A 12,693-nucleotide genomic window follows, 5' to 3' on the forward strand; every position below is an offset into this window, starting at 1 on the left:
TTTTCGGATAAAAAACCGGATTTTTATCCGGTTTGAAAAAAACCGGTTTTTAATCCGGTAAAAAAACCGGTCGTTCAATTTTTTCCCAAACCGATTATACTATCCGGTTTTTAAATATCCGATCCGGTTTAAAAAAGACCGGTTTTTCCAAAATCCGGTTTCGGATATTTTTTAGACAAAATCGGATATTCGGATTTTTTGTGCACCTCTACTTGTCGGATATCATAAATGCTCATGTGTATCATATTACACTGTAAATATGTTGATGGGGGGCAGAGAAAGTGAGAAGGTATACGGGTGCTGACTTTTATCTTTTAATACTTATCATCAACATTGTTACAGATAAGAAAGTGATAAGGTAAATCAAAGCTTCATACCCAGTGATGGATTACATTGATCATGATCATTCATTCATGCAGCAACAGAAACCCTTTATGCATCTCATTGCTCCAGCTACTTCAAATCTGTGCAACTACAGGGAATCATCTTACACCTTGTAGAAACAATCTAATGACACAAATCCTAGGTTTTTGTGTCCATTCTGCTCTCTCAACTAAAGCAGTCGCGTCATAAACAAATGTAATCGAGTATTCTTGTGATTGTAAAGAGCAAAAATAGCCTGAGATTTAATATGTTCAATGTCTAAAGAGCATCAACACTCATTTTTGGGAAAAATCTAGTCAATAGTGAACAAAGTTTGAAACCACCATTCGTGATCAAGCAATTTTCATTTAGTTCTATCAAAAACATCTCGTTGTTATTCAGTTCTTATATCTAATTCAACTGCATCTGAGATTGCACCTGAAAACTCAAAAAGGAAAAGAAAACAAAAAATGAAATGAAATGCAATGCAATACAATACAATGTACTGCCACAGAGAACATGCTCCTTAGCTAGGTCATCTGTTTGAATATACAGACAATCAGCTCCGCTTTGCCGCCAAATTAGGAGACTCGGTGTGACTTCATTGCATAAACATCAACAAAGTGAGGCTTCCAGGGTTCTCAATAATCTTTGAGAAGGTCTGAAGGAAGGCAGCCAAATCAGCACCATAGATAATACGGTGGTCAGCAGTTACATTCACCTAAAAGAGAAGAATCACATTCTAACTCAGTTTGAGTTGTTACATAGAAATAGTTATCCACGATGAAAAGTTCAGATTATCTCCCGTCCAAAGAAATGACTCCCCTATATTAATTTGCAAACATGACCAACAAATGGAATGATAACCATGTATCAATTGAACTAGTTATTTCAGATTAATATTTCTCAGAACTTAATCAAAACATCTTAGCACATACCTCAGACAATAATACAATTAGGGTGGCAAAAAGATTGGTTTAGCTCTGACAACTACCACTGTACCAGCTCTAAGCCTCTAACCTCTTAACACCACAATGGAACATAGAATAATATTGCACAAAGAAGAAACACGGAGCCCATTCGCTTTGGACAAAATATTTACTCCAAATATGATCAACAGATAACTAATTAAATTTTAAACTGATGTCGAGGAAAACAAAAAACTACAAATGCCCATGAGAAGACGGTATTTAAAAGATTTTTAAGCCTGACAAAAGAATGAAAGAAGGCAGATGATGGACAGAAACAACAAATCAAGGACCTCAGTGGTTGAGTTACCTGAGGATATTATCCTTAATCAAAGTGCACAGTATCATCAAATACAGGCTTAGCTAAACCTTACTGATCTGGGTTAAGGCTTAGTTTGTTGTTGTATCTCTACTAATCCAACCTTTCTATCCTTTATAGAACAGTGTTTCGGAATATCTCAGCTATATTTGGGAGTTTACCTGTCCAAGGACTCAGTAAACTAAAAAAGAACCAGCATCTACTAATAGAAGCTAATCAAGGTAGGTTCCTCCATTGAATCAGCAACATCATGTCTATTTATTGAAGATCCATGAGGTTTTGGCAAAATCAACATACACTCACAATATCCTCATTTCACATGACAACAATCACAGTGAACAATGACTGCTAGGGTAGTAATAGCCAATAGGATTAGACACCCCAATAGTACTACCCATAAATGAGGAACGCATCTTAGAAGTCAGAAGAAAAGAAGCAAAATCAATCCCACCGATAGCAGGGAGTAAAATGGGAAGCTAAGTTGCGGAAAAGAGGACAAGGGTTATCGATAAAAGTATTTTGAAGGTAAAATTAGGCTGCAAAGGATTGCAATATGCATTTGGAATTGATGAACGAAGTGTATCAGAGTATGTATATACACCATAGCCATACTACAAAATTCTTCCTCTATCCAAGAAAAGTAGTTAGTGTAAATGACTATTGCTCCTTGTATATCCAGCTTTAGAATGCAATGGATAGTGTAAATGCATATCATCTCTAGCTTACTTCAGCATTATTTTTCAGTCAGGATTTTATTTTTACCATACTAGTAAATGGAAGAGTACACAGACAGCCAAGATAAACAAACAACTTAACAGGAAATGTGTGGTTGAGATACAGACCAACCACAATTATGAGAAGTAAATAGACCTATGCCCTATCAAGGTAGCGAGGCAGCCATTTTCAGAGGGAATCATTTCCTCCTAAAAGTAATTCCCTTTTAAATATAACTCAGGAAGAATAACGGGTGATCCCCTCAACAGAATGATGGTTATCAGCAAAATTAGTACTTGTACCTAAATTGTACTTTATTGAGATAGCCTCAGATCCCAGCATCATCTTACTGTTATATTTGCATGAAACAAAAAAAAAATATAATATTCTTCTAGTCGCAATACGATAACTTCAAAGCATTAACAATAAATGAGTGTCTTGTTTCCTGCTAAACATGAAAGAATTTATCCTACCTTCTATAAGTTCAAAAGAAAATTTTATCTAAAAGGGAATGTAATTGGCTCCGTAATAGAAACTGGGCTCACCAGCATTTTGTTTTTCACGCTGAAGAATCCATCGGCATCAGCTACAACAGTTGGTTTTGATGCTGCAACAGCCATGATAGCTCCCTGGTCATCATTCCAAAAAATAAGTAACAAATGTAGAGAAATATAATCAAACAGTTGGAATAGAAGGTCCATCCATAGGACCATGACCACTCACCTGGCCTGGGGGAAGAATAGCATCAAACCTGTCCACTCCAAACATTCCTAGATTGGGACAAAGTGAATGTCCCGCAAGCAATTGATTTATTATTTACTTTATTCTGGACTCCAAATATCAACCAACTAATCAAAGTGGAACCAGAATTAAAATCATTAAGCAGTACAAACCCGAATTATATTCTTGAGGCTGAAGCTGCTTTGCCCGGGCTTTCTCCAAAAGCTCTTTCCATTTTTGAGACAGTAGATACAAATCTAACTATTTCAAAACAATTCTTATTCAAGCTCTTAGAAGCTATAAGAAAATGATAGAAAAACTATCTACAACTACAAGTACTATTAATAACATAAAACCTTATATTTGATCCCACCGATTAAATATTAAAATAAAGGATCACTTACCCTATCTGCATCTTGAAGGACAGGGGTAATCAAGCCACGTTGATAGCAACAGCTACTGCGATATTGATGTTACTATTATAAGTAAACTCTTGCCATCTTTACAGCTTGAATTCACAACAGGGTGCTGCACAAGTGCCATTGCAGCTGCTTTCGCTAACAAAGCAGTCATTGTCACACCCTTTGGTTTAACCTATAAACAAAACTAGCAACTGATGAATTAAAAACTAATTTTTCAATTTCAATACTAATAATTTTCAAAATGAAGAATCCACTCATCCTACCTTCTCATACAAGGCATCAAGAGCGTCCGTATTCACAGAGTACCCCATCGAATGTGGGCACTGAAATACTCTCCAACATATTCTTCGAAACGGCAGCTTGCATTGTCGTAAATGACACTACTGTAGAGCCTGGAACTGAAGGAGGAATGTTAGAAGAGGCGGAAGAAGCAGATGTAGCTTTCGCTGGTGCTGAAGGCTTCACTTCCGCAACCACTGCAGATCCCACATTTTTCTTCAAAGGCGAAATACCCGCAGCTGCCTCAATGTCCTCTGGCGTAATCCTCCCATACGGACCTGTTCCCACCACAGACTCAATATCCAACTTGTGTGCTTCGCTAACTTCTTTGCATATGGTGTCGCAACAATCTTCCTCGGTCCCTCCGTAACTATTGGAGCAGTGTAAGCTGGCGTCGACTTCGGAGGAGCAGGAGTTGAGCAGCAACTGGAGCAGGTGGAGGAGGAGGAGCTAGGCTGAAGCACCTGATTTTGAGGCAGCTTTGGCCTTAGCCTCAACAATTCATCTTCAGTCTCAGCGAGGATACCAATGGCGGCGCCAACAGGGGCAGTTTCGCCTTCCCCAACAACGATAGCAGCGAGAATGCCGTCGTAGAAGTCTCGACATCCATGTCTCGACATCCATGTCAGCCTTGTCGGATTCGACAACGACGACGCTCTCACCTTTGGAGAGTTACATCACTTCAGATTTAACCAGAGACGATCTTGCCCTCGGTCATGGTAGAACTGAGGGCAGGCATGAGATCTCCCGGATCTTGGAGCGGACTGTCAGGATTCGTCTTGGGGTTGACTTGAAACGAATTGAGGAGAAAGAAACAGAGGGGAAAATACGAGGAAGAGGAGAAGAAGAGAGGGAAGAGGAGAAAGAGATGGTGCTATTAGAGAGAAATGGATAAGAAATTTTTTTTGGCTAGAGGATCGGAGAAATCGGAAGGAAGCAATGAATTAGACAATTAGGGAGCGAGAGGAGAAGTGCAGAATGGAGGGAATAGAGGAGCAGCGGAGAAGACGAGGAACTGCTGCGCTACCAACTGTGTTTGCATCGCCGCTTATTATTGGATCTTGTACATTTTCTTTTCACTCTTTCCGCTATCTTTTTTCGCTTCTTTTCTGTTTTCTCGCTAAACCTTCCCTTATTTTCAATTGTATCCTTATCTTCCGAAATTAATATACATCCTAGAGAAATTATAGGAAATGGTCCCCAAACTTTTATAAAACTTACATTTTAGTTACTAAACTCTTAAAAGTTGCATTAAAATTATCAAACTTTTGTGTTTTATTTCATTTTGTCCTAAAAAAATCTCTAATGGTTCCTCTTCTTCCTTCAAACTTTGAGTCGTTGTCTGTATCACTTGTATAGTCATTGCCTGATATTTTTTCGATCATTGTTATCACTAAAATTATGATATAATATTTATTTCACCAGAACAAGTGAAAGACAATTGAATACTTTTTCGAGGAAAAAATTATGTTCTTAGTGAAGTAATTTATGTAATTATTGAACTAAAATAAAACAAATGGAAGTTTTCATATGTTTATTCATTTGATCTAGTCGTGCACATCGCTCTCAAACTTGATATCACTTGTTAATCGATAATGTGATAAGTAAATATCGACTTATGGATTATCGATTGTTTAATTGAATATAAATGGTATTATAGAATGGATTTTGCTAAAATATGTTCAATAAATAATAATAGATTCATGCTGAAAATAGACAATTGAATACTTTTTCGATTAAAGTATTTAAATGTTTTCGGTATATCTTTTGATTTTTAAATATATATATATATATAACTTTTTTTGACATTTTTAATAGTATTTTTAATTTTAGTATTTAATTTTTTACATAAAGATCAAATAAAACCTTGAACTTTATAAAAATAATTTAACACTCAAATTTTCTTTAAAAAATAATTAAAATTCCGTATATAATATCATCATTCATATATGGATTGCTATATCAACATTGTGAACATTCACGTCAGCATTGTAATAATTAACGACGATTTCAATCGATTAAAATGTTGTATAGATTAATTTTTTGATTTTAATGATTTAATTGAGTGAAAAAATCAAGAACTTAATTTATTTTTTATTAATCTGGAGTAAGTACAAAGGTAGTATATGTTCAAAGATAACTCTCAACCATCTGACATTGAGCGCTCACACCCCTGACATTCGTGTTGCTCGAACCCAATACCTCAAGGAATAATAACAAATTATTTATCACCGAAATCGCTTGGTCCATGCTAATTGATCTTTTGAAAAAGTGCACAAAATTTGTTTTCGCCATTAAGCCTTAATAATTTGAGTCGTTTTTTAATAATTATATATATATAAAACATACAATGCATCATACAATAAACTACAACCAACTTATAAGTTATAACTCAACCTAGTAAGGTTAAATTTACTGGAAATAATCCTAAGCCAATTACAAAGATGAGAAATGACAAATGCTATGGGATGTAAAGACCCATTAACGCTCTGTCGTGTTGATAATAATGGAGACCATATACCCTTCACATTATGAATAATACCTTCACTGATCTCGCACATCTTAAACTTTCATAGTAGGTCAATATACGATGGAGAGGAGAGAGTCTTTTGGAATGAATTATCCGGGAAATCAGATTTTGAATTTAAATATCAATTGAAATAAGGGACTAAATTAAGATTAAATGTTAAGAGATATAAGGTATCTAAGTTTAAAATAATAGGATCTTTTTACATATTTAATCTAAAAAATTAGAAGTGATAAAACCCTAATTTGATTTTTTTAAATATTATTAGACCAAGAATTTTGAGAGGAACAAGAGTCCCTCCCACTCTCTAAAAAGTTTTTTTTCTTTTATAATTTTGTATAAAAATATTAAAAAAACCATTTGAAAAATGATCAATATAATTCTAAAAAATTGACACTCATATATAGTTTCTATACACTAAAAAAAATATTTATAAAAATTTCTATAGCTTAAATTTCTTGATTTCTCCCTTGAAACGACTTCTTGACAATCATGTACTCACCACGCAAATCACAAATATATATCCTTACGCTTATGATTGGCTTGCATTTTCATTGGATGTGATGCACAAGTTGAATTAGACTTCAACTATTGCAGAAAAAATCTTGTTGCATAAACAACCAATCCACTCTTACATTCTTGGAGGTGTCTTTAATCATACAGTACACACATTCATCATGTCTACTACTGATCTTGCAGTAGGCTTCTTCACCTTGGGTTTGGTATATAATTGCTGATGATAAGATGGAAGAAATTAACAGTTCCATGGTATCTGTTGGATGATTATGATCAGTGGATCCGGACCATGGATTTCACCCATAGTGGAGCTGTTGGTCGTTGTAATACATACAAAGTAAAAGTTCATCCTCATTTAAAACTGAAAAAATGCCATGGATTTTCTTAGAGAGTGAAGAGTGGCTGTCGACTACTTTCGAGGGCCTCTTAGGGTCAGTGAAGAATCTAGTTTCGAGAGATGCTTGTCATGTCCCTTCTGTCATATTGATTACAAGCAGGGCCGGTTTTGGGCCTGTGCGAGCTGCCAAACCGTACAGGGCCAAATTTTTATAAGGGCCTCTAAATTTTTTTAAATCTTTTGTATATATATATATATATATATATATATATATATATATATGTATTTAAGATGTTTGGCCCAAGAATTTTCAAGTCCAAGGCCCACATTATTACATGAAGATATTTTTTACCACTATTTAACGTTTTCTTATAGTTATAATAAATTTTAAAATATTAGTGAACTTCTTTATATTATCTAATATTTTAGTTAGGCATGTAAATGAACTGAACGTTCAGCGAACCGTTCATGAACCGTGCGGCGGGAAGTTCGTTTATGTGCGTTTATTTATTAAATGAACGAACATGAACAAGATTTTGTGTTCGTTTAATTAAATGAACGAACATGAACATAGGTCTCGTTCGTTCATTTACGTTCGTGAACGTTCGGTTATGTTCGTTTATATGCGTTTAGTTATGTTCGTTATGTGCGTTCATTTATGTTAACCTAATATTCTTAAATCAATTTTGGTGACCAATTTGTATGTATCTTAAAAATATTAATTAATATGATATTTTGATGACCAACTTCATAATTAACCCAATTAAAAAACCCTAAATCTAAAAACAATATTTTCTCAACTCTTCTCTAACCCGTCATTCAGCTGTTCTTGAATCTCAACTCTCCCCACCCTCCACAATTTTCATTTCTGCAACGATTCGACAGAGCTTCATCTCTTTCCCTTCTTGAACGTGATTTCATAAGGTAAATAATTTGAATTTTTTTTTGGTCTGTTAATTTTGGGGTATGAATTTAGGGATTTTTGTGGCATCTTGAACAATGTGGAACCCCTTGTACGCCGCTATGAACGGTGCATTCGACCAGTCGGTCTTCTCCAGCCCACCCCTCATTGCCCAGTCATCCGTGTTAGAGTTGCCCTTAGGGAGTCCCAGTCAGATTTGCGCTTATATCCTCTAGTGGGGGAAGAAAGTGGCGAGCGTTGCTGTATATGGCTGTAATGTTGCGGAGGAATGGAAGGAGGTGAGTCGAGGTATTTGAATTGAAATGAGTCGGACTCGGGCATAAGGAAAATGAGGGACTCACATGGTAGGAAGGTTCGGGGCTTGGGAAAGATTAAGACTGTGGACTGGGTTGAATAGATGAACATGAACTGATGTTGGTCGAAGCCGCTCCGAGCTCCAACAGAGGTGGCTTGCATCCCTGCATCAAAAGATGAACAGAAACCCGTTTTAGAACAAGCTTCAAAAAGTAAAATTTTGTACAAGTGAAGTGAAGGGAAAATGAAACCTTACAGTAAGTGGTGTCATCTTCTTCAACGATCCAACCAGCCTCAGCACAAAGAGTTTTCAAGACCTCAGTGTTGTCGAAATGTTTGGGGAGCTTATAATTGCCTTGAGCTCGGAGGCCAGAGTATATATTTGCAGCTATGGCTCTTCTTCTCCGTTCTCTCTTCTTATTGTTCTCCCTTTCTTTCCATGTGAGTAATCTCCGTGTCATCTTCACTAATTTCTTACTTTTCTCTCTCTTTCAAGTTCCAACCTTGGGAGAAGAAGATGCAAAAAATATGTGGAGTCCCAATAGAGACACGCATGAGACCAAGTCTATTTCTCACGAAAATATTGCTTTACTCTATGGTTGAAGTTGGGAAAGTTTTAGGCTTTCGCAACGTTGCTTTATTAGATTCTTCCTATGTTTCTCACCCTGTCTTTCTCTTTTGCTTTCACACTTGGTTGAATACAAGTAATCTGAAGTGATCTAAACCCAAAAAAAGAATACTAGTATTGATGATAGCCTAATCAAGGTTGGAAAACATGAAACTGCCCTGCCTTGTCACGTGGTGGATTGGTTTTTTGTTAAGGATTTTTTATTGCATGTTTTGTGTTTTTAATTTTTGGTTCGTGGAAAAAAGGAAATGTGCAGTTTGGTGAATCTATGGCATATTGAAATGCCCGAACAAGTAAGACCCTATTCCTGTAGTTAGAGATTTACTGGTAATGTGCAGTGTTGCAAAAGACTATTGATGGCCTTCGTTTATGCCCCTGTGGGTAGGTTGTTTATGTTCGATGAATATGGTTTTTGTTGCTGAGCCGATGTATCCATTTGGTGTTGTGTTTGCGGTATATCGAAATTGCTGTCCACTTTGTTATAACTCCATATACATGCTTGGTTTGTATTGGTGTTAGTATGATATGGGGAGTGGATTGATGTTGAGATGGGTTGAAGATTGATGATGTTTTGGTGTTATGTACTGTTATGATGCCATATTTTAGTAGGTTTAGTTATTCTGGTTGCTACTGCAAGTTGGTTTCATTCCATTGCCGCTGTGTTTGCTTTACATCAATTTAGTTGTGCTGTTTTAGTTGATATGCTACTGTTTTAATTTGATAATAGAAAAAATCCTTTTATTTTCTAACGCTAACATTTACTCATTGTTGTACCACAGATGTCTGATTCGTCACTTAAATCAACTGAATTTGAATCAAGTGCCAACACTCCAACCATTGAAAGTACACAAAATCCAGATGTTGTTTTTATTACAGCTGATAACGAAGAAGTAGATGCAGCAACTACAAGCTAGTGTAGAACACGTTGATGCAACCAAGAATGAAGAACTAACTCCATTCACTAGAAGGAAGAGAAAGAATACTTCGGGAGTTTGGGAACATTTCCGGATGGTAAAGTTGCATGATGGAACTGACTTGTATGAATGTAGGCATTGTGGAGAAAAGTTTAAGAAAATGAAATATGGAACCACCACACCGTTGCATAGGCATATTGGTGATTGTCCAAAGTTGAAAGTGGTTAACAGATGTCAATTAAGTTTAAAAGTGTAGCCTGGCAAATCAGATTCTTCATCTATGGTTCGAAATTGGAAGTTTGACAATGCAAATATGAGAGAGGTTATGTAACATCCTCAATACCGGGTTAGTGACCAAATTATAAAGTTTCAGAAATTGGTGATTAAAGTAGGATAATTGAATAGTGCAATGATTTATTGGAAATATGATGAAGGTTATTCAGTAATTATTAAAGGAAATAAAGGGTAAATTGGTCATTTGACCAGAAAGATTTTTTATCTTTCTTTTAAGGGTTATAAAACACGTGGGAAATGAGATAATTATCCAAAGTCTTCTTCTCCAGCTTCTTCTTCTCCCCGTAAGCCTCATTTAAAGGTGAGTTTAATTTCAGCTATTTAATTCTTGGATTTATAAGTTGATTTTGATTCTTGGAGTATTATATAAGCTTAAGGAAAGCTTATATAAGCTTAAAACATCAAGAAGAGAGAATTAGAAAGGAATTTCTATTAAAAGATTAGAAATGAACTTTTGATATAGAAAGGTTTTTGAAATTCTAAGGATGAATTTGACTTGTCAATGGTTAAATTAAGAGATTTGGAGTGATAGAATTGGATTTAGAACATATAGAAAATTTGGTATGATTCTTGAATCTTATAAAGAAGATAGGATTTTGAGGTTAAAGATGATTTACATGGATATAAGTTGGTTCAAGTTATAGTAGTTGAGTTTAATGTCAAAATAGGGGCTTAAAATAGAAGAATTAAGGGAAGAGTTGATGATTTACGTGCTAAAATGTCAGTTCTGGGCAATGTGCATCGATGCACATTCATTGTGCACCGATGCATCGATGATAAATACCAGAAATTGTTTAAGGTGCATCGATGCACATGCAGTGCATCGATGCATGAATTTAAATAGAAAACATCGAATAGGATTTATGCATCGATGCATAAGGAGTGCATTGATGCATCCCCATTAAATACAAACATCGAATATGATTTATGCATCGATGCATGGTGTAGTGCATCGATGCATACCTTCATTAAAAGATGAAATTGGCTTTTCTTTGAGACTAAGGAGTAATAGTTTCGAATATATCAATCAGTATACTGATAAGTATTAATGTATTATTATGTAGATATAGAATGAAAGCTTGTTCCGGAACAAACTAAGGATTAGGATTGATTCAAACAACGAGGCCCAGGTGAGTGCATACTAGTGATATGTAGTGTTTAATGGAAATAAGACTTGCGATGAGTCTATTTCCTAGAGTAATATGCATGAAGTCATGGACATGATTATGTGTAGTTAAATTATATGTGATTATCTGTATTATATTGATTGTATGTATGCATGACTAAAGATAAGGATATGCTTAGTATATGCTATATGATGTATGTAAGACTTTAATATGTAATAATGGAAGAACATGAAATAAGTTATATGGTAGAGTCATATGAAATGAAATGAACATGAGAGAATAAGATAATCAAGTATAAGGTATATGATATGGTATAAGTAATTATACGAGAAATGTTAGGAGACTCTAAGAGAATAGTATGAATTCGATGGCATAAATAAGGATACATAAGTAATATAGGGAAGATTGATAAATTAAAGGAAACTATGGTTTATGTATTATAGTGAAGAGCTACAAAGTTTTATTAAAGAGTTTTGGGGAAGTCATGAAAAATTGAACTAAATAAATAGATGGTTTATGTGAGTGGAAAAGGAAAATGATATAAAATAAATGGAAATTATTTATAAGATAGTATGAGACTAATTGAACATGTAATATAAACTTTATAAAGGAGTACTTGGGTAAAATCATTATATGATACAATTATAGATTATTACTATACAAATTATATTAAAATATGATATATGAGAATATGAGTAAGTTTATAGGATATTGATAGGTCATATAAGAATATTTAAATGTATGCTGATATGAAAAAGGGAATACAAAGAAATGGAGCATAAGGTAGATAATATGATATCAGCTATTATATATCTATATGATATATGTCATCAGATAATATGAAAGGACTCTGAAAATTGATATAAGCTACGTGAAAGTGTTCTAGGTGTTTCTATATGTTATATGAAGTATATGATGTGAACAAGATATGATAAGTATGTTTACATGAATAAATGTGATTGGGTGAGAAATGATAGACATTATATGAAAACATGATATATGTGACATGTGAATTATATGGAAATGATCTACGTGTAAGTGAACTATGTGACTATGTGATATATGAAAAGAAGCTATGTGATATGTGATATGTGAAAGTGAATTACAAGTTTATGTGAATATTTGAAATGAAATAAATGATAACGCCCATGTTATGTGTCATGAGAGCTAGGGGTATAGTTGGCATGCCAAGAGTCGAGGGTCTACGCGGTCCTTCGGGACATATGTATATTCTTTGGAACATGTGTGAAGTCTTGAAAGACACATACTTGATCCCTAGTATATGTATATGATTCTTAAGGAATAATATGTGGTCCTTATGGACATTGTTATATGGCACTACGGTGCAA

At 34.8% G+C, this 12,693-nt stretch overlaps 1 pseudogene; it reads right to left on the reverse strand.

Annotated features, from left to right (window-relative positions):
• Positions 1–735: 735 nt before the first annotated feature.
• On the reverse strand, positions 736–7,079 carry LOC120217267 (annotated as a pseudogene).
• Between the last annotated feature and the right edge of the window lie 5,614 nt (positions 7,080–12,693).

This window comes from Hibiscus syriacus, unplaced genomic scaffold, assembly GCF_006381635.1.
Source record: "Hibiscus syriacus cultivar Baekdansim isolate YM2019G1 unplaced genomic scaffold, ASM638163v2 tig00110186_pilon, whole genome shotgun sequence".
Taxonomy (NCBI): domain Eukaryota; kingdom Viridiplantae; phylum Streptophyta; class Magnoliopsida; order Malvales; family Malvaceae; genus Hibiscus; species Hibiscus syriacus.